This window comes from Anas platyrhynchos, chromosome 24 (genome assembly GCF_047663525.1).
Source record: "Anas platyrhynchos isolate ZD024472 breed Pekin duck chromosome 24, IASCAAS_PekinDuck_T2T, whole genome shotgun sequence".
NCBI classification, from domain to species: Eukaryota; Metazoa; Chordata; class Aves; order Anseriformes; family Anatidae; genus Anas; species Anas platyrhynchos.
The window spans coordinates 4,802,981-4,821,609 of NC_092610.1; the positions used below are offsets into that span (position 1 = coordinate 4,802,981).

Here is an 18,629-nt window from a genome sequence, read left to right on the forward strand (position 1 = left end):
TGCAGCAGCCCTGCCTGGGTGAGGCACCAAAACCAAGGTGGGTGGCTGGGGAACACGGCCAGAGTGCCTTGGAGAGGCTGCCCTGGCTCCTGTCCTGGTGTAGGGTGCCTTGGCCAGCACCATCCTGCTGCATGGGTCCATCCAGGTACCTCTTGGTGGGATGGGGGGGTCCTGAAGGCAGCATCCCCTGGTAGAGTCTGTAGGGGCAGCTTAAGCCACCCTAAATGCCCCCACATGCTTTGGGGCAGGTTTTGCACCTCTGGTGTCAAGCTGGGATTGCAGAGGGAGAGGTTTGGTGTTCCTGGCTCAGCTGTCTGATGTCCACATCTGGAGCCCTGGCATGGCATCAGCTGCATGGCCACAGCCAGACCCCAAACTTGCAGTAAGAGCCATGGCTTCATCGTGCTGCGTTAATGTGGAAACCCTCCCTAAGGTGTGTGTGCGTCCCCCAGGAAGCATTTCAGCAGTTGCATGGACTGGCTCCATCCAACGCTGTTCTGGAAGGCCACCAGTGTTGGGCACGTCCCTGCTGGCAGGGCTCAGGCCATGGAGCTGGTGTTAGCGTGAGGTTTGCTGCCATTCCTGCAAGCTGGCAGCAGTTCTAGCTCCACCTATAGTTGCGCAGTCAGATGTAGTAGAAATTCTCACAAAACTGAGCAGATTTTGGTGAAACCCCTCATGTCTAGCCAGTGCACAAGTGTGCAGGTAGCCTTCCTGTGTAACCCAGAGAGGATGAGTGCACGGAGGGGTGCTGGTTTTTCAGGAAAGCTTTTGCTGCTGGAGCTGAACCCTAAGCCCTACAGTCAGTCTTCTCCCAGTCCTGCTGCTCACTCCCTGGATCCTGGCAGCCAAGGGCACGCATCTCCCTTTGGGTCAGCACCTTGAGAACCTCCTCTGGAAAGATGTCCCTGACTTTTACAGTGGAGATGTCCCAACTGGGCAAAAAACTGCTTGGGCTGGCTCCTGCAGGGCTTGTGGGTGCCCCATGGCAGAGCCCGGGGTGCATTTCCCCATCCCAGCTCGTGCCCTTCCTGCAGGCACAGCTCAGCCGCCGGCTGTGCAGCCTCCCCTGAGTGCCTTGCTCCCTGCTGAGAGATCTTAATTACATCTAATTACCCCTGACTTGCTCTTAATTGTTCCCCAATAACACAGCCTGATTAGGGAAGGAGGACTGTATTCTATTACAGCTGCAACACGTTGAACCTTCTCCCTCCCTCTCCCTGAGTTCACAGCAGATTAAATTTTGGTGCAAAATGTTGTGGGTTTGTCTTCCCTATCCACCAGCGGCTCCTCAGAGCCTCTCTCTGGTGCAGCCTCAGCCTCCTTGGGTTGGTTTTTCCTATTCCGAGCAGTTTATGGGCAAAACAGAGGGGGACAAGGTAGTCCTGATGTGCCATGCCAGATGTGCCTGGGACTGTGCCAGGTCTGTGGCTGCTGAGCACCATCCTGCCCGATCGCCTGGACAATCTTTGTACGATCTTATGGGTTTTCTCATTTCCTTCCACACCTTGATGTAATGGCATGAAATTAAACTACATCAAATTTCAGCTGTCAGGAAGGGGAAAAAAAATAATTAATGGCCAAGTCTGTTAGACCATGGAATAATCTTCCAGGGGAAATGGTGTGAGCTTTACTTCAGCCACTTACATCTGGGCTAGACAGAAACACTAGGGAAAAGAAATACTGGGAAAAATGCTGTGAATACGAGGGTACCTGGTGGAAGAAAGGGGCTTTTCTACTGGAGGATGGCTGACCTTGATTTGCTTCTTGTATATCCTGAGCAGTGAGGGCACATGCATGGCTCTGGTGTGGGGCTCTTGGCTCTGCTGCTTGGAGAAATCCCCTTCTAACAAGGGGCTTCTCTGTAATGAGGAGCTGAGATTTCCTAGGTGCTCAGGTACCACAGTGCTTAAAGAAAAGCAAACTGATTAGGTCTGTCAGCTTTCCTGCAAGTTAACTAGGCTTGGTAGGATTCAGCCTTTATTTTTATTGAAAATCAACGGTTAGAAATTGAAGCCCATTTTCAGTGGCTGACATTTATTGCTGCAGTAATGTATAGGGGCTCTCAGCCTCTCTTGCTCTCGAGCCATGCAAGCATGGCTCATGCATTGCTCCGTGGAGCTGAGGTGGATGTAACAGGGCTGGAAGAGCTTTACCCTGTTATGAGGAGCATCCAACCTCCTCCTGTGTTTTCCGTGGGGTGTTTTCTCCTGAATGTTCCTGCCCATGATGTGTCCAGTGAGACCATCTCCTCTTCCATCTAGGCTGGGAATGATTCAGACCCAGCCAAATGCTGCCGCAGAGCAGACCAGCAGGTTTTGCTGATGTTAACCTCCCTACTACACTTCTAATCCTATTAATTTCCCAGAACTATTTCTCTGCATTTGGGTGTTTATCAGGATTTAGTGGCTATTGAGTCTTAAATATTTAAACACCAGCACGTGTTCCCATTTCAGCAGCTTGCTCTTTGGAATGGGTATGCCCTGAGACTTGTTTTGACTCCAGGACCCCCAAATACCTGAGTGGTTCCCAAGGCATTTGAGCATCCAGATGCAGGGACCTGTGCAGAGCAATGACCCCAGGCCAGGGATAGATGCGGGGTTCTCGGGTCTCATTCTGCCCCATGAGCACCTCCATGGATGTCCTCAGCCCAGGCTGTGGCATTTGGGAGAAACTCCTCTTCCATCTCCAGGTTTCCTATTGCTCTCCCTCTCTCCTCCAGACACATCTCCCTGCTGCTGTTGCTTTGGGGAAAAGGACTTCAGGCTTCAGTGCCTGCCAGGCTGGGATGCTCTGGGGACAACAGAGCAGGGAGAAATCCCTTCTGGCAAGGTTATGTTGTTTCCCAACCAAAAAAGCTCGGAGCAAAGCAAATGGATGTTTATCCAAGGTGTTGGTCTTGTCCTCCTCACCTGCACCTCCATCTCCTGCTCAGGTACATGCAGTTTTGCTCCCAGTTTACACCAGTGCTCAGATACTGTGTGTCCGGCATTACCTGAGCAAAAAACCAACTTCAACAAGCACACGTGTGCTGATAGGAGACCCTCATGTCAGGCCATCACGGAGGGGGTGGGTGATGCTGGCAGTCAGCAGCAGCAGTGCGAAACCCACTTCCAGGAAGGGTGATGAGTGTTAATAGTACCTGAAATCAATAGAAGCACCAACAGATCCATTTTTAACAAGCTGTCTGGAGAAGGTGAATGCAATATCCAGAGATTAATAAAGCACGTAAATGTGTTCTTCAAAGAAGTGGTAGTGGAAGGAAGCCGTGTTAACAAGAAAGCTGGTACAAGGCCAGTTTGGGTAGGGGGGAGAGCTTCCCAGGCGGGGGAAAAAAAAAAGGTGGTGAAACAGAGGTCAGCAAACTCCCCAAATATATCAAGGCTCAGGATCAGAAAAAATCCCTTCAATATTCTTAGGAGAAAGCTTGTGAGGACTTGGGAGCTATGAGAAATGGATGACATCTGTAGCAATGTAAAGGTGATGGGAATTAAGAGAGTACATCTTGCACCAGGGTGAGTAACTTGCTTTGTCCAGCCTGAGTGAGGCATGGAGCAGGTGGGTGCTGGGACATCTGCTCACTCCTGACCAGTAAGAGCATCTCAGCCCTGATACATATATATATATATATATATATATAAATATATATAAATAAATATATATGTTAGCTTTTGGAGCACTAGCAGCAACGGCCATCCTTGGTCTGACCTCACTGCATGTGTGACCTTGGTGCCCTGTGTTAGTCCCTGCTCTTCTGCCTCTGGGCTCCTCCAAATGCTTTGCAAATGTGCGTTTATGCTATTTTAATGTTAATGCAAGGTCTGTTCAAAGTTCCAGTGTGAACCCCAGGCAGGCAGCTTTGTAGATTTTAAGGTGCAATCATGCTCCTGCTCCTTGCAGTCAGCCCAAGAGCACAGGACCCCAATGTACCTTGGTGACTATGGAGATGAAAGCAGAACACGGAGACGAAAGCCAGGAGGCACGAGGCTCTGAAGAAATGGTTGCTGCTTGGTGTGGTTTCAAGACAGCAAGGAAATTCTGCTGCCAGCTCCTTGCCCTTGGGAACCCTCTGTTATCTCCACAGTTTTCATGTATTGGTGTCATCAGGCTTGTAGGGGAGAGGGAGCTGATTTGATTAAGAGGCAGCTCATCTCTTAGCCTCCCCTTGTCAGGCTCTGAGCAAATCAGGAGCTCAAATCAGGTTTATCTGGCAGTGAGAGCACAGAAAATGTTCTCCATCACAGAAGACTTCATCTGGTCTTTTAGCGTTTCCTCCTCTTTTTCCAGTTCCTTTTAATTTCTTAATACTGAGAATCTTTTCTTGGTACTGATATTTCACATGCCATCCCCACCAAGGGAGAGTCAATTTTCCTTCCAGCTCCATTATAAAAGCTTGTAATAAAAACTGAAAGGGCTGGATGATAGGGCTAGTTAGTAGGGTTTAATTAATTAGATATGGGAAGATGAGTCTAGGGGCTTTCTTAATGCAGTTTAGTTTTATGGATTGTTATTGCAGGGCTTTTCTCATTGATCAGGAGAGATGCTCTTCAACGTTTGCTCCAGGGGGCTGACACACCAGGCACTAGTGCTGGGATGCTCGTGACGGGTTTTCTGGCACTGTCTGATAAATACATGAAGGAGCAGGGCTAGCAGATCTATGAATGCTAAATGATTGCATTACGTCTTCTGTTGTGTCTGAAGATGATGGGTGATAATGAAATTTCTGGTACTGGGAACCAAAATAATCTGAGACGGTTGTGGGCGTGAGAAAACCAGGCTTGGGGGAAAGCAAGACAGCAGAAGAAAGGAGGTGACAAATCCTGGTGTCTTAGATGAACCCTGAGCCAGTGTCTGAGATGGTAATACGTCCTGGAAAGCTACCAGAAATGAGTTAAGGAAATGAACAGCAGGAAGAAGACGTGGCTTAGCGGGAGCTTTGCCAGATCTTGCCCCAGCTGAGAGGGATCCACTGCAGCCAGTAGTGCTATGGCCGTGGGCACGGGGTGTGGGTGGACCCGGCCCGAGACATCTGCTGTGTGGGCTGGTGGCTGTGTGGGTGACACAGCCCCGCTGGGAAAAAGCCCAGTGGCTGCTTTAAATGCAATCAGATATCGGTGGCTGCGGATAATAAGGGTAAAACCGCTTCTGGGCAGGTTCTGCTGCTCTGACACTGAGCAGCTCCTCCAGCAGCTCCTTGGCTGCTCCTGGTTCCTGCACTAGGGGAGCCTGATCCCCCCAGGATCTCCTGGCACCTTCCCCCAACCTGATCCACTCACGGCTCCCAGAGACCTGCTGCAGGCAATAGCAACAAGGAGAGACGAGGCAGAGCAGCCGTGTCCCAGCATCCAGCTGCCGAGGTAGGAACTGGGACACCTTCCTTCCTGCACAGAGATAAAGCTTTTGTTCTGCGCCCTTATTGCGGGAGATCACAGCAAAGCCGGGCGACGAGCTCTTGTGCTGATTCCTGCTCTCAGAATAACTTCAGTGCTGGCTGCTTTCATCTGGCAGGAATACATCCAGCTCTAAGGGCTCCCTCTGTCCTCCTCTGCATGCACAGAGGTTGCAAAAGGCACTCCTCATCCTCACAAATACTCTGTAATTATTACAGCGCATATGCATAGGGAGACATAATCTCCATAATATAAACCCTTTAGCAGCCCATATGCAAAACCTTTCCCTCTGACTGCCTCGAGTCAACAAAACAGATTTTGGTCTAGGATTCAGCCCGCTTTCAAAGCCTCAGGCTTGGTGCTGGTGGGGATGGTGCTGTACTGCAAAAGCCTGCTTGGGAAACCTTTCTCAGCAGCCTTGATGTAACGGCCACAGGAGGACAAATATTTCCTTCAGCCTTTCAAATGGTCTCTCTAGGTCAGGGCAGAACCATGTTTGAGCTCAGAGCTCTTGTCATTCCCGTGCCTGGCTGGTTGCTCTATTATTGAAGTTTCAAGCTTTCTTGTTCAGCAGCTTTAACCAAATTTGCTCAGAAAATTAGAAAATTGCTATGTATATATCCAACCCACTTCTCTTGTCAATTCTCATTTAGTGCCAGAGATCAGAGGGATATTCAGGTAAGAGCATCTGGTAATTGCCCTCCGAGATATCTGGGTCCCAAAGGCACCCTTGAAAGGAACAGATTTTCACTGTGGGGAAGGGGGGGGGGTCAGCAGTAAATGCAGTTGCTTGGAGGTCAGAGAGGATGCTTTGGAAAGGCAAGGCAGGGAGAGGCTCCAGCTCGCCTTGATGTGAGCTGCTCAGGCTGGGGGAGATGCTGCATGGTGTGAACCGCCTACCCTTTTCCTCCAGGGAGGCTGCAAAAGTGGTGGGTGCTTGAATTGGGAGTGTGCGAGTGCCGAGGTACCGCTTGTTTCTGGGGCAGCTGCTTCTGATAGCTGGCTCCTCTGGAGCACAGTGGGTTTTGCCTGATGCCTTCTTTTTGCAGTCTGCCCCAGCCCTGGACCCCAAAACTGGGGACTGAAGTCTCCTGATTGCACCCTCTTGATGCATGTGCCCTGGGAGCTCCACCTGCTCCTGCACAAACCATTTTGGGAGGTCTGTGGGGACCAGGCTGTGACACAGGGATCTCATCAGCTCTATTACTGGACGTTCAGAGCATCCGAGAATTGCAAACCTCTAATGCCAGCAGGAGTCCTGAGCTTGTCCTGTCTCTGCCCCCCGTGGTTTTCTGGCAGATGGGGAGGTCGGGGGTTAGGACAGAGCTGTCTCTTAACCCGTGGCCATCCTCATCTGCCTGTGTGACTTCTGCAGGAGTTTTGGCAGGGTGAAGCTGCAGAGAAGCACAGCTTTTGCCCAGAGGAATAAATGCATCCATGGGGGCATTTGACTCAAGGTGATGAAAGCTTGGCTAAACTCAGCTTTTGCTTTTTTGGGGGGATGCTGCTTGGGGTGACCCCAAAAGGCCCATGGGGCCCCAGCAGAGAGATTCACCAGGGCCCTGTACAGGGGGCTGGGGCTGGCTCCTGGGAGCGGCCCCAAAAGCAATTGCTGCTCCTGGGGGGGGGGGGGGGGGGAGACCCGCGAAAATCATTAGAAATATCCTTGTGCCACATATGGTTTATTTTGAGGAGCAGACAATAACCCTGCATCCCCAAATGAAATATTGAATTTTAAGGGAGATGCAAACAAGTGCAAATGAAAAATGTCTCTGATCATAAAGAAAGCATTTGCTAACATTAAAATGGAATGCATTACTGTCCAGGCTGGAGACAGAAATGTCAGCAGAGCTATGAAAGGGGAGGCTGACTACTTAGGTGACCAGATACATTTATTGTTTTCTTTCCATTAATGCCAGTGGCAGTATTAGAGGAAAAAAATCCAGTTGCCTGACAACAATTTAGAAGTGAATTAAGTCCAGGTCTTGCAGAGATCTCCTTAGCTGGTGTTTCAGCAGGAATGGAGGCTTGAATGGACTCGCATCCAGAGCGACAGGGATGGGGAGAGAGGAATTAATTTTTCTGAGCAGAAATAATATAGCTAATGTCATAATAATCATTAAAAGGACAAGTGGAATTGGTCTGGCCCTTGAAGCAATCAATATGGCCCATTATCCAGTTGATTTGGCATTTGATGGGAACGGCTCGTTATTGTATTGGATGTGCCTGTGTTTCACATCATCGCCGAATTTTGAGCCAGAGGTGTATTAATATATGTGCATTTACAAGGGAGTTGTGGCAGGTTTGTGTTTAGGAAAGCATTTACATGGCTGATCTGAAGGCGTGCTTGAGCATCCTGCAGGATGCATTTCAATGCCTCTGAAGAGAACTGACCACACCGACCTCATCCACAGCCTGTTGAAGTTAATGAAAAGCATCCAGTGACTTCAGTGGGCTTTGGGCCAGGGTCTGTGTGTAGACAAACACTGCTCGGTGAGATGAGCACCATCTGTAGGTATGTAAGGACTTGATGTGCGCTTGTTGGCTGGGGCAGGTGCTCTTGTGAAAGTTCAGGCCCAGTCAGACTGCAGAAAACTTGTTTTGGGGAATTGCCTGCCTTGTTTTACACCTCCATGAGGCTTGGCTAGTTGGGAAGAGTATGGAGAAGGGTTGGAGAATGTGGTGTTTGTTGCATGGACCATTAAGGCATAGGTCTCCAGGATGGTTCCCTTGGGAGGTTGGAAACATGACAGCAAAACGAGCTTGGTTTTGTAAGAGCTCTGCGGCAGGTTTCCATGCTGCAGCATCTAAAGCTGGGTCTGTTTATCTGCATAAAGACTTGCATCCTTTTGGTAGAACCGCCAGTGTCCTCTCTTCCAACAGGACACCACAGCCAGAGCTGAAACACCTGGCCTGGTTTGTAAATGCTGCCTCCTGGTGAAAAGCTGGTGCCCCATGTCTTGGTGCATCCATCTCTGGGGCGCAGTACCTCTGCTGTCCGTGGTAGCATCCAAAGCACTGAGAGAGCTCAGCCCCAGCAGTGATTGCAACAGAGATTTACACTCTTTAGAGACACCAAACTTCCTCCGAATTGCAGACCTGGGTGTCAGGTATTATCTTAGGGCTGTGGATTGGACTCTGCTGTGTTCTGTCCCTTCTGCTTCTGGGGTGGATTGTGGGGGTATGTGGGAGGGGGTTGTGATGGACAAAAGGAGCTGGAGGACCTGGTCCTGAAGCAAACGAGGATTTGCTCATGCAATGGGTTGTAGCAGCAAAGCTGGCAGCATAGCAGTGCTTGGAAAGGCAGGATTGAACAGCTCAGGACTTCCAGCCTCTCGAGCTGGAGTTGCAGTAGAGCCCTGACCGCTGTCGCAGCATGGCACTCATCTGTCGGTCACGAGACAGTTAATTGCCATTTCTCTCCAAGCAGGAGAAAGCACAGAGGCAATAAATAAATAAATAAACCGGTGATTTCAGTCAATTAAACTGAAGCCTACTGGGTCTGTTACTTTGGGATTTTTTATTTATTTTATTTTATATTTTTGTAAATGAGTCTTCCAGGGTCTTCGAGCATTTACCGTGGGGAGTGACAATCACAATCCGCTGCCTTGCCTCTCCCCATGCTGCCTCTCCACAGGAGCTCAAGAAATCTTAACATCCCATCAAAAGCTAATTACATTCTGACACACCAATTGGAGACATCGAGAGATGGGGGGGAGAGAGCAGCTTACATAATGGCTTTAAAATTACATGGAGCATGCTGAATATTTGGTGTTATGAAGCTTGGATAGTTTGGAGCAGCAGAGGGAAAAGGGTAATGGGAAGGAGTTATAACGTGATTTGTACTTGAAACCCAGTCCTGGTTGTTGATGCTAGAGCTGGTCCTGTGTCTTGCCCTGGTTTTTGATCACTGAAGTTGCCCTTCCCTGTCTTGGGTCTCTTTCTACCTGTGAGATCAAGGCCTTAAGAGAGCAAAGGGGGTGGCTTTCATCTCCTCCAGGTCCTGAGAGACAGAGACAACCCCAAAAGGAGTGAGGGGAGAGCAGTGGCAAGGCAAGATGGCCAAGAGCAACCAGGCAGAAGGATCTGTTTAGGGCTGGTCACTGCAAAGCTGCAGGCAGGTAAGGACTGGAAGAGACTTTCTGGGATATGTCCCTACTTAGTCATCCCCTTCTTGTGTTCCTTCTGAGGTGCTTGCTGTTGGACCCTACTGAAGCCTGGTTAAGGTGAAGTGGGTGGTCTTGAGCCTGGGGCTGGTGGCTGTGGTTGTGAGATGGAAGCAGGTTGATTTGGCATGGGTTATGGGGCCATTTTCTGCTCCATGGCACTGTGACATGCCAAGAGGTGACAGACACCCACCAGCTGGAGACTTCGCACGTCAGCAGCTCCATGGAGCCCCTGGGATACCGAGTTCCCCAAGGAAACTTGTGAACTGAAAATATGGCTTGTTTTCCTCAGCCTAGTGGAGAATCCTCACTTCTGGCTCTCAAAGACCTACAAGTCACAGCCACGGACATGCATCGTGCCATGGGAGAGCAGCAGTGAGTGACCCAGTGCTGTGGGGCTGCATCGCTCACCCCCCTTCATCCTGGAGAAGGTGCCATTCCCCAAATCAAGTCATCAAGATGTGGTTTTCAACCAGCTGCCCTCGTACTGATGTAATTCTTTCTTAATGTTATTGGCCGGGCTCAGGAGCATGGCAGGAGGGCTGTGGCTGACCAGGCAGCAAATTAACTGGAATTTCATTATCTGATAATTTATATGATGCCTGTGTTTTTTGGCAAGACACTTTCATTAATAGAAGATGCCCTCTGTCCGCTGACTATTTACACTACTGGTTTCTCAGGGACCCCATGTGAGGCTTCCTTTTTCAGTGACCTTCATAAAAGAGAAGAAATGATGCTCATTTCCCTCGATTTTGATAATGAATTTTGTTCCTTTCTGCTTTGCAAGGACTTGTTCTTCTGGGTTTAAACACTACAGGCTTAAATTTCCTTCTATACTGCTGTGAATCAGGATTCTCTTCCCTGATGCCACTTGTGTTAAAAAAGCTGCTGGGAACCTAACAGAGATGCCAGGGGGACCAGTTTTTTGGAGGATTTGGTGGCCCCAGACTGCAGGACGAGTGCAGGGATAGGGGTTAAACACCAGCCAGCAGTGGGAGAACATGAGGAGCGATGACCAGCAGCTCAGCTTCTACTGTGGCAGCCCTCAGAGATGCTGCTGGGTCCTCTGAGTGTGGGCACGGTGCCACCACTGCTGTCACCTCTCCCTGCTTCCAGCATGTGCCCTCATCCAGGGCAATAGAAGGCAGAGCAGGATGTCACCCACCGTGTCCATCCCATGAGGAGGGTGGCACCTGGCAGGGTCTAGTGAGGACAAAGCCATCCTCATGGGTGTGTTGTCCCCAAGATCTCTGGTGCCTGCTTTTGATGTCAGTTAGCCTGCTTTAGGCCATTTGGGCTATCTCTGTCCTCCGGTGGGGACTGTGACACTTGCAGAGAGCCCTGTTGGCTCCCCAGGATGCTTGGGACTAAGCTTCTTAGAGGTTTTTCTTAGCTGAGGAAAACGCAGGCTCATTAAATCCACCTCTAAGCCCCAGTGACGTGGAGAGGTGACACCAGCGACGTGACCCTTAGAAGGCCAGCAGGAGAGCAGCCTGCAGGGGGACAGGCTGGTGCCTCGCTCTGTGAGAGGGGACAGCTCACAGCCCGCTGGTGCCTGGAGGCGGGGGCTGTGCCCGGGGGACAGACACCTCTCACCGTGTCAGCCTGGGGAAAGCTTCCCTGCAGGGATGGGAGCTGGTGGGAACCCACCTGCAGCCTCCTGCCATGGGGCTGGAAGCCCCTGATGCAATGGCAACGTGGTGGCAGTGTGACCCCAGCAGGCTTGGGTCCATCTCCAGGTGCCCAAAATTCCCAGACCTGCTGCAGTCCCCTGCAGCACCGCAGGCACAACACTGTTGACTCTGGATGTCAGCAGCTCCTTCATTTACCCAAGGCAGATGGCTGCCCTAGCCGGGAGAGGGCTTCCTGGCAAAGAAAGTTTGCAGTTTGCAACCCTTAAGGCACAGACCATACCCCAGGTACCCCTGGAGAATATTGTCCCAGCCATCTGCATCCTCTTCCCCCCACCTTGGGGTACTCGTAGGCAGGGGCTCTGCCACTCAGCAGCTTCCCTGCTTCACATCAGACGGATGCTGTGGTTTGGCTGGGAATTAATCTGCTGTCACCAGTGAAGGGCAAAGCCTCCACAGAGTGACAGGCAGGGACAAGCTGTTCCCCTTCCCGTCCTCCCCCTCTGATTGATTTGCAGAGCAGCATCAGCGAGTTGAGTATCTCCATTTCCTAGTGCTCGAGGGCTGCAATGAAAGCCTCTCCTGGAGAGATAAGGGTGCTCCAGAGCACCACGGAATCAGCGGTGCCAACTGGCATATGACATGGGAACGAGGGCTGGAGAGTCAGCCAAGGCACTCTGCCGTGCTGCTAGTGCTCCTCTGGGACCTCTCATGGTCCCAGGAGGACCACATCCCCTGGGGACAGTGCTGCACGGTGTCTCAGCCCCATTGTGCCACAGGATGCGGCTCTCTGCTGCCAGCACGGGTTTTCTGCCCTTTTAATTTGAGCTGAGAGGAGGGAGGGTGTGAGTGGAGGGGGAGGAAGAAGCAAAGCTCAATTTGTGGTCCTGCAATTTGTGGTCCTGGTTTCAGAGGATGGTGGGGAGGAGTTGGGGCTGTTACAGGTCCTGGTGCTGCCTGATCTGCCTTGTTGTTTTGGCCTCTTTGAAGGACAGTGTCCTGAAACCAAGGATGCTGCACTGTGTTAGCTGGGTACCAATTGTACCATGTCCCTGCATGAGCTCAAGGAAAAGCCCAGGCTGGCAGACTGAGCTCTTCTGCCCTGAACCAAGGAATGCCCAGCACTGGGGCCGGGCTGGTATTTACTGGGAAAATCTAACCTGGGGCTCAGCTTGGCCTTTTGGAGCAGTATGAACTGGACCCAGCAAATGGATAGGGGCTTTGTGTTAATTTGGGGCCAGTAACAATTAGGATCTGCATTTATTTATCTCACGTGCTCCATGGGTCACTGACTCCATCCTGGTGCACTCTGCTCCTCTGCAGCACCCATTACTTTGAATTCAGTAACACCAACAAAAAGGGGTGGATTAAACCCAAGATGAAACCCAGCAATTCATAATAATTCATAATTTTTGCCCTGAGCAGCTGGAGAACCTGGTATGCACCTAAGCAAGGGATCTTTGGTATCTCTGGAAAGATTTGTCTCCAGCTGCCCCAGGTCCTAGGCTTGGTCCCTCTCCATTAAAGCCTCTTCTGCCCCTGCTGCTCCCCGTGGTGCAGGAGGAGCTGGTGGGTGCTCCTTGGGTTGCTTCAGTCCTGATGGGGATGGGGAGATTCCTGCAGGGTGGATGAGATGAACTGACTTTGTGTTCTTAAATATATGGAGGCAGACTGGAAAAGCACTAAATAAACGGATAGAGGAGTGTGAGGGGGAAGAATGGATGAGTGGTTGGGACTGGGTGCTGGGAGAAAGGACCAGGAGTGTAGAGGGGGAGGGAGGGAGAGAGGGAGAGAGGGATGGATGGATGGATGTAGAGATGCTGGTGGTGCCAGGACACAGGTTTTACTCCTAAGGAAAGAATTTTCCATGATCTCTGCAGGCAACAGTGGGGTTTTCTGTGATCTGGGTGAGCGGAGACCAGGATTTTTAATGCCCCAGAGCTGGTGGGAGGGCTGGCTGGGCCAGCCTGTGATCCCGCCTGTGAAGCCAGCTGCCAGTAGCCCAGGTACCAAATTGGCTTTTGATCTATGGCCAGTGGTCCTGGAGGTGTGCAACGCTTTATTGTGGGCTCTGCAGGAGGGGCTGGGGTACGTGGTGTGCTCATCTATGTTCTCCAGCTAATTAAAAGAACTGGAGCTGCTTTGTAGTGTGCAAAGCCTTGGAGTGGCTCCAGGGCCCCCAGTCTCAGGCTTGGGCTGGGACACAGAGCTGGCACGGGGCAGCTGGGGACAGAGACAAAAGGCTCTGCAAGAGCAGAGCTTGTGGCAGAGCAGAGATCCTGCAAGCAGCCGCCCTCCTCCTCCGAGGAAGGTTTGTTGCTACCTGCATCCTCTCTGCCTGCCTGCTGCATGCCTCGAATGCTGATGGAGACCATCCCTCCCCGCTGCAGGGAGTCCAGGGCCAGCTGACACCGGGATTTGCAACCACATCAAGCAAGGCCAGGAGGCTTATGAGTATCTCCTGCCCCAAACCAGGAAGATTTGTCTTCCCAGGCCCAGCAGTGAGGGTGAGAGCTGGTTTTCCTGCTTTCCCACAGAAGGGCTGTATCACAGCATCGGATGTGTGGCTGTGGTGGGGGTGTTGCCTGTGGCTGGTGTTGGCATGGGAAGCTGCAGAGGTCCAGGAATGAGCAGGGACATCACCATGAGCTTCAGTTTAGGGCCCATCTGCACCGTGCGCTGCAGCCTCGTGCTGAGATATTGCCTTGGTTTCAGCAGCAAGGTCTGTGGCCAGGCTGAGCCCAGCACCTCCAAAAGCTGGCCCTCAGCAGCCCTTCACCGCGGGTGGTGGCTTCTAGCTAGGTGCCTGTGCAGTGACACAACACGAGTCCTGCTGGTTCAAAAGGGCTTTATCCATCTTTGTTGTCAGCTGGGGGTTAGATGTCGAGAGATCTGGACTTTATCTCTTCGTCCCGAAGTGTTCCTGTCTGTAAAATGGGTATCAGTGCTATTGCATCCTAAACATTTGGAAGTGGCTGTATGAAGGCACTGGGAAAATGGAGACATCAGGGCATATCCATTGATTTAATTGCAAAAAAAAAATAACGAAACAGGGAATAACAACCTTTACATCAGCCACCTGCATTTTTGCTGGCAGCAGTTTGATCCCGGATGATATCCCAGCTCTGTACAAGGGCAGCCTGTGTCAGTGCAAGCAGTGAGGCTTGTTGTCTAGGACAAAACACAGTAGCCTGGGTTTCACGTCCTTTTTTCTTTCTTTTACATCTGTTTGGCCAGACCATAAGGGCCTAGATAGTGTTTGATGGTAAATGGCATGGCTGAAGGACTTGGATGGGATTTGGGATTTTGCAGGACACCTGGAAAGGCAAGGAAACTGCCCCATCCGTGAGATGTGTCATTCTGCAGCTCAGGGATGCACCTCTTAAGGAGAACAAGATTGTAATGACAAACCCATGGATGCATCCTGATCCTTTGCTAAAATACAGGCTGAGCAGGCTTGTGTCAGCTGCAGGGGCTGAAGGCATGGCATCCCTTGTAGGATGCTTGCTTTTGGCAAGGTGTACGAGGAACCCTTGCACCTAAGGGGAAGAGGCTGGGGGCTGTCAGCACTGTCTTAGCCCCACTGCAAGGCAGGCAGGAGGGAGCAGTGCCCCAAAGATGAGATTTAAAGAGGAAAGTGCCTGAAGATTTCACTGCACAAGGAGATTTTTTCCAGCTTGCTTGGGCAATTATTTCAAGCACCACAGAAGTAAAGCTTGCCCGTCTGCAGTTGTGTTTCCTTGGTGTGAAATTCGAGTCTGTGCACATTTGACTAGAGGGCTTCAGCGGCAAGGAAAGATCCTGATTTTTGCAGAAATCAGATTGCATTTATGAAGCATTGGCACTTGTGGTAAATTAGTTTGTCAACTCTGTAAACATGTATGTCTAGGATGGTGACATGAATTAATCTAAATCCAAATGCAAGGATGTGAGGCGGGGAAAGCAGATGCCGAAATGGAGAAACGACCAAAGAAGTTAACATCCTGACCATGACAGAGATGGAAATTCTGCTATGACATTAATATTTTGCCATTGGCCTGAAACATTTCAATAACTGGAGAGTCAGCCCTCCAGATTTGTGGGGTTTTACAGTCTGCTTGGCCTGCACAGCACAGGTTGATTTTTCTGAGAAGATGAAGGGGAGAACTGCCAGCAATTCTCTCCCTCTGAGTTACGAGTGGCAAATTACCGACAATCAGCACAGAAAGTTTTCCAGCACAACTGATTATGTTGTGGGGCTCGGGACTGGAACCATACGGGTGATTTGGAGAGAGCTGGAAATTGCTCATGATCTCATAGTGTCAGGTGTCTCATCTACAATAAAATACACAGAAAATACACCCCAGACAATTCCTTTCGGATAGCGGGAGTCATCAGCTGGCGAGCTTCCTCAGAATTCAGTATTTTAGGTCAGCCGGGTTTAACTTATTGGAAACTGCAGGCAGATAAATATCAAGGACTTTGAGTCAGAGCTGTGGTGTGCTGAAGACATTCAGTTGTTCATATGGGGTTTGGGTCAGTCCGTAAATGAATAAATGAAGTGCAGAACCGAGCGAAAACCACTTCCAAAATTTCCCATGAAATTAAAAAGCAAACTGTCAGTTGTTTTCTTTCGCCTCCCATGAATATCAAAGGCAGCGAGTGGTGCTGGGGAGCCCAGCAGTGGATTCGGTGCCTGTGCGCACTGTCAGGAGTGTGTCTGCGAAGGGCAGGGCTCGTTTGCAGCAGTTGAAATGGAAATGGGGAGGCTGCACTTTGTTCTGCTCGTCCTGCAGGGCTGGAGATGAGGCACACTGGCAGAAGGGCTGCTGGAAGTGCGGATGCGATCTAGCACTGCATCTCGGCAATTGCAGCTCCTGGTAATTTGTAAACATGAGGATTCGCAGAGCAAACCTGATTTGTGGAACTCTGCTCATCTAATGGGAGAGAAAATGACGATTGTCCAGCCTCAGCACTTTGCCCCAGCTGAGCCCGTGGCTCTGGAGCTGGAGACCAAATCCTGGTGATGAAAGGCTCACAGCCGGCCGGTCGCCTCCGAACCACGGCTCCCGCTGGTGCTGGTTCCACTGACGTCAGCACGGATGTCCCCAGCAGGGACTTTGTTCCCCAGAATTATTCCAAGCAATTGTTTAGTGAATAATTCCGGATAATGAAAATGCAGAGGGAAGGAATTGGAAAGTTGTTCGGACCAATTCACAAAAGAAAAGAAACGGAGGGATTTATCATGTCAATGGTTTGCCTATGAATTATTCACTTGCTTCACAAAAAAAAATAAAAAATAAATCTCCTCCCAAACCCCTACCCAGTCCAAGATGAGTTCGCCGGCTTTGCTGTAATGTGTTTTTGATGTGCTGGTTGCTGGCAGTGCACCCCAGCAGCTCCCGCGCGTTGCACTGCACATCGCACGCGTGACATGTGAGCCCTGCTGCCGGAGGGGAGGTCGCCCCCGAAGCAGCGAAGGGAAGGCAAGCAGCGGTGCTAAATCCAGGAACGATGCCAGCGAGGCTATAAACAAGTGGAAAGGCTATTAACGGCGTATAACCTGGTGCTGCTATACCAATAATGGGAGGAGACTATGCATCAGCAAGGGACATTAGAGCAATGTTTTACTGTCTCCGTGCTCTTAAGCATCCATTTGGCAGCAGGAAGGGAAATGCCATTGAAAGGGGTTGACGGAGGGAGGTAGAAGAAATATGCTGCTGTGAAGGAAGAGAGGTGAGGGAAGGTGGGTGGGAAAGGATGAAGGCTTGTTTGCTGCTGTTCTCTCTGGTTCACGTGCTCAGGTCGGGCAGAGTTGAGTTGAGCCTAGAGACTGGACCCTTTGGGAAGAGGAAAGGGCAGCTCCAACCAGCGATGCATGTCAGAGATGTGCCTGTGGTTGTCTTCGTGCTTCTGACCCTGCTAGGAGCTAGGAGATGGGTGAGAAGAGAGCCTGGAGAGCTTTGCTTCAACCTTGAGGCCTGGGATTTCATCAAGGCAGAGGATAAATGGCGGGGAGCATGTGCTTGTTTCACTCCTGTGTGATTTAAATCCCCATGGATTTGGCTGAACATGCTGTTTAATAACCCATTTAGGTTATCACAGTAAGAATTGTCCACAACAAGGGCTTTTAGGGCGTTTGCTAAATTGGTTTAAAACCTCGACTAGAAAGTGGCATAATTTACAGGAAGAGACAAAATCTGACATTTTCATAAAATAACAGTGCTAAAACCAAGCCAAATTTTTAAGAACCTAAGCTTATAAAGCTGAGTTTTCACTAAAGATCCATTTTAGGCTAAGAAATGAGACTAAAAAATAAAAACAAAAGCAGATTGTCACCTATCACCTTCATAACATTTATAACTGCATGCCTTTCTGAAGACCTTCTCCGGGCTGGTCTCTGCACTAGCATGGAGCGAGGTGTTCCTGCCTCCTGCCCCACATAAAGTTGTATAGGAAAGGCAAAAGGGACAATAAGGTTTTGTTCCTAGGTCCTTAAGTATTCTGGGATGGGGATTAGAGGAAGCAAAGCCACGGGATGCCCATGAACCTGGTGCCTTCCAGCTAGGATCCAGTGCTCTGTGCTTTTCCTTGGACCAGGCTGTGGCGGAGACACTTCCCTACACGAAGAGCAGAGGTGGCTCTGGTGCCGGGATTCCTCCTGCTGAGTGAGTGGAGAGAAACACAATCGCACCCATCATTAATTCAGCGAGCAGGGGAGAGCCACATGTTGTTTTTGTGAATACAGCAGGCTCTGTTACGTGGTAACAAACGGTGGGAGCGGTGCTGTATTACTCCTCTGTGGCTGTTGCTGGGTGGATCAGACAGTTCACGGAAGGTGAAAATGTTCCCAGGGAAGTGTTGCTTATAAGCAGCTATTGATCTGATGAGGTGTTGCAGAAAATATGTCTGAGGTATCACAGTCATTTCTGATTCCTCTTTTGATGTTTTCCTGAATGCCTTGTGTTTAGCAGAAGGATCCTGTGCGCACGGGGGAAATGGAGACTGGGAAATAAGGGTACATTAAGATTCTCATCCTTTGGTAGGCAATTGAGGCAGCTCAATTTGTCAGTCCCTGGGCTGGCAAAGTTCATCCTTTCTAGTTAAGAACTAAGGGGAAAGGTAATGTGTGGGAGCAGTGCCAGGATGAGAGGCAGGTCCGTGGAGGAGTCCTGCAGTCACAACCTGGGGTTAAGTGGGCTTGAATCTGCTCTGCCCAGGGAAGAGGAAAAGCTATTGGCTGTTGCCCCCATTTGCTCTGTCCTATTTAGCAGTACCCAGGTGTGAATATTTAGAATCTGGGAACAAAACCACATGATGCCTGCTTTCCAGAACACTTTTGTAGTGTCACTAAGGGTTTGGCCTCAGGCTTGGGTAGGAGAAGAGCTGCTGGGGTAAACCTGCAAGGTTTGTCCCTTCACCTGGGGCTGTGGCTTGGGGCAGGAACACGAGAAATGTGTGTT

The 18,629-nt window shown here is 50.4% G+C and overlaps 1 long non-coding RNA gene across 1 annotated transcript; it reads left to right on the forward strand.

The window, feature by feature from the left end:
• Positions 1–11,716, forward strand: LOC113839797 (uncharacterized). The gene is made up of 2 exons (XR_003492397.3): positions 1–145; positions 9,581–11,716. It is a non-coding gene; the product is annotated as an uncharacterized lncRNA (long non-coding RNA).
• Positions 11,717–18,629: the final 6,913 nt, after the last annotated feature.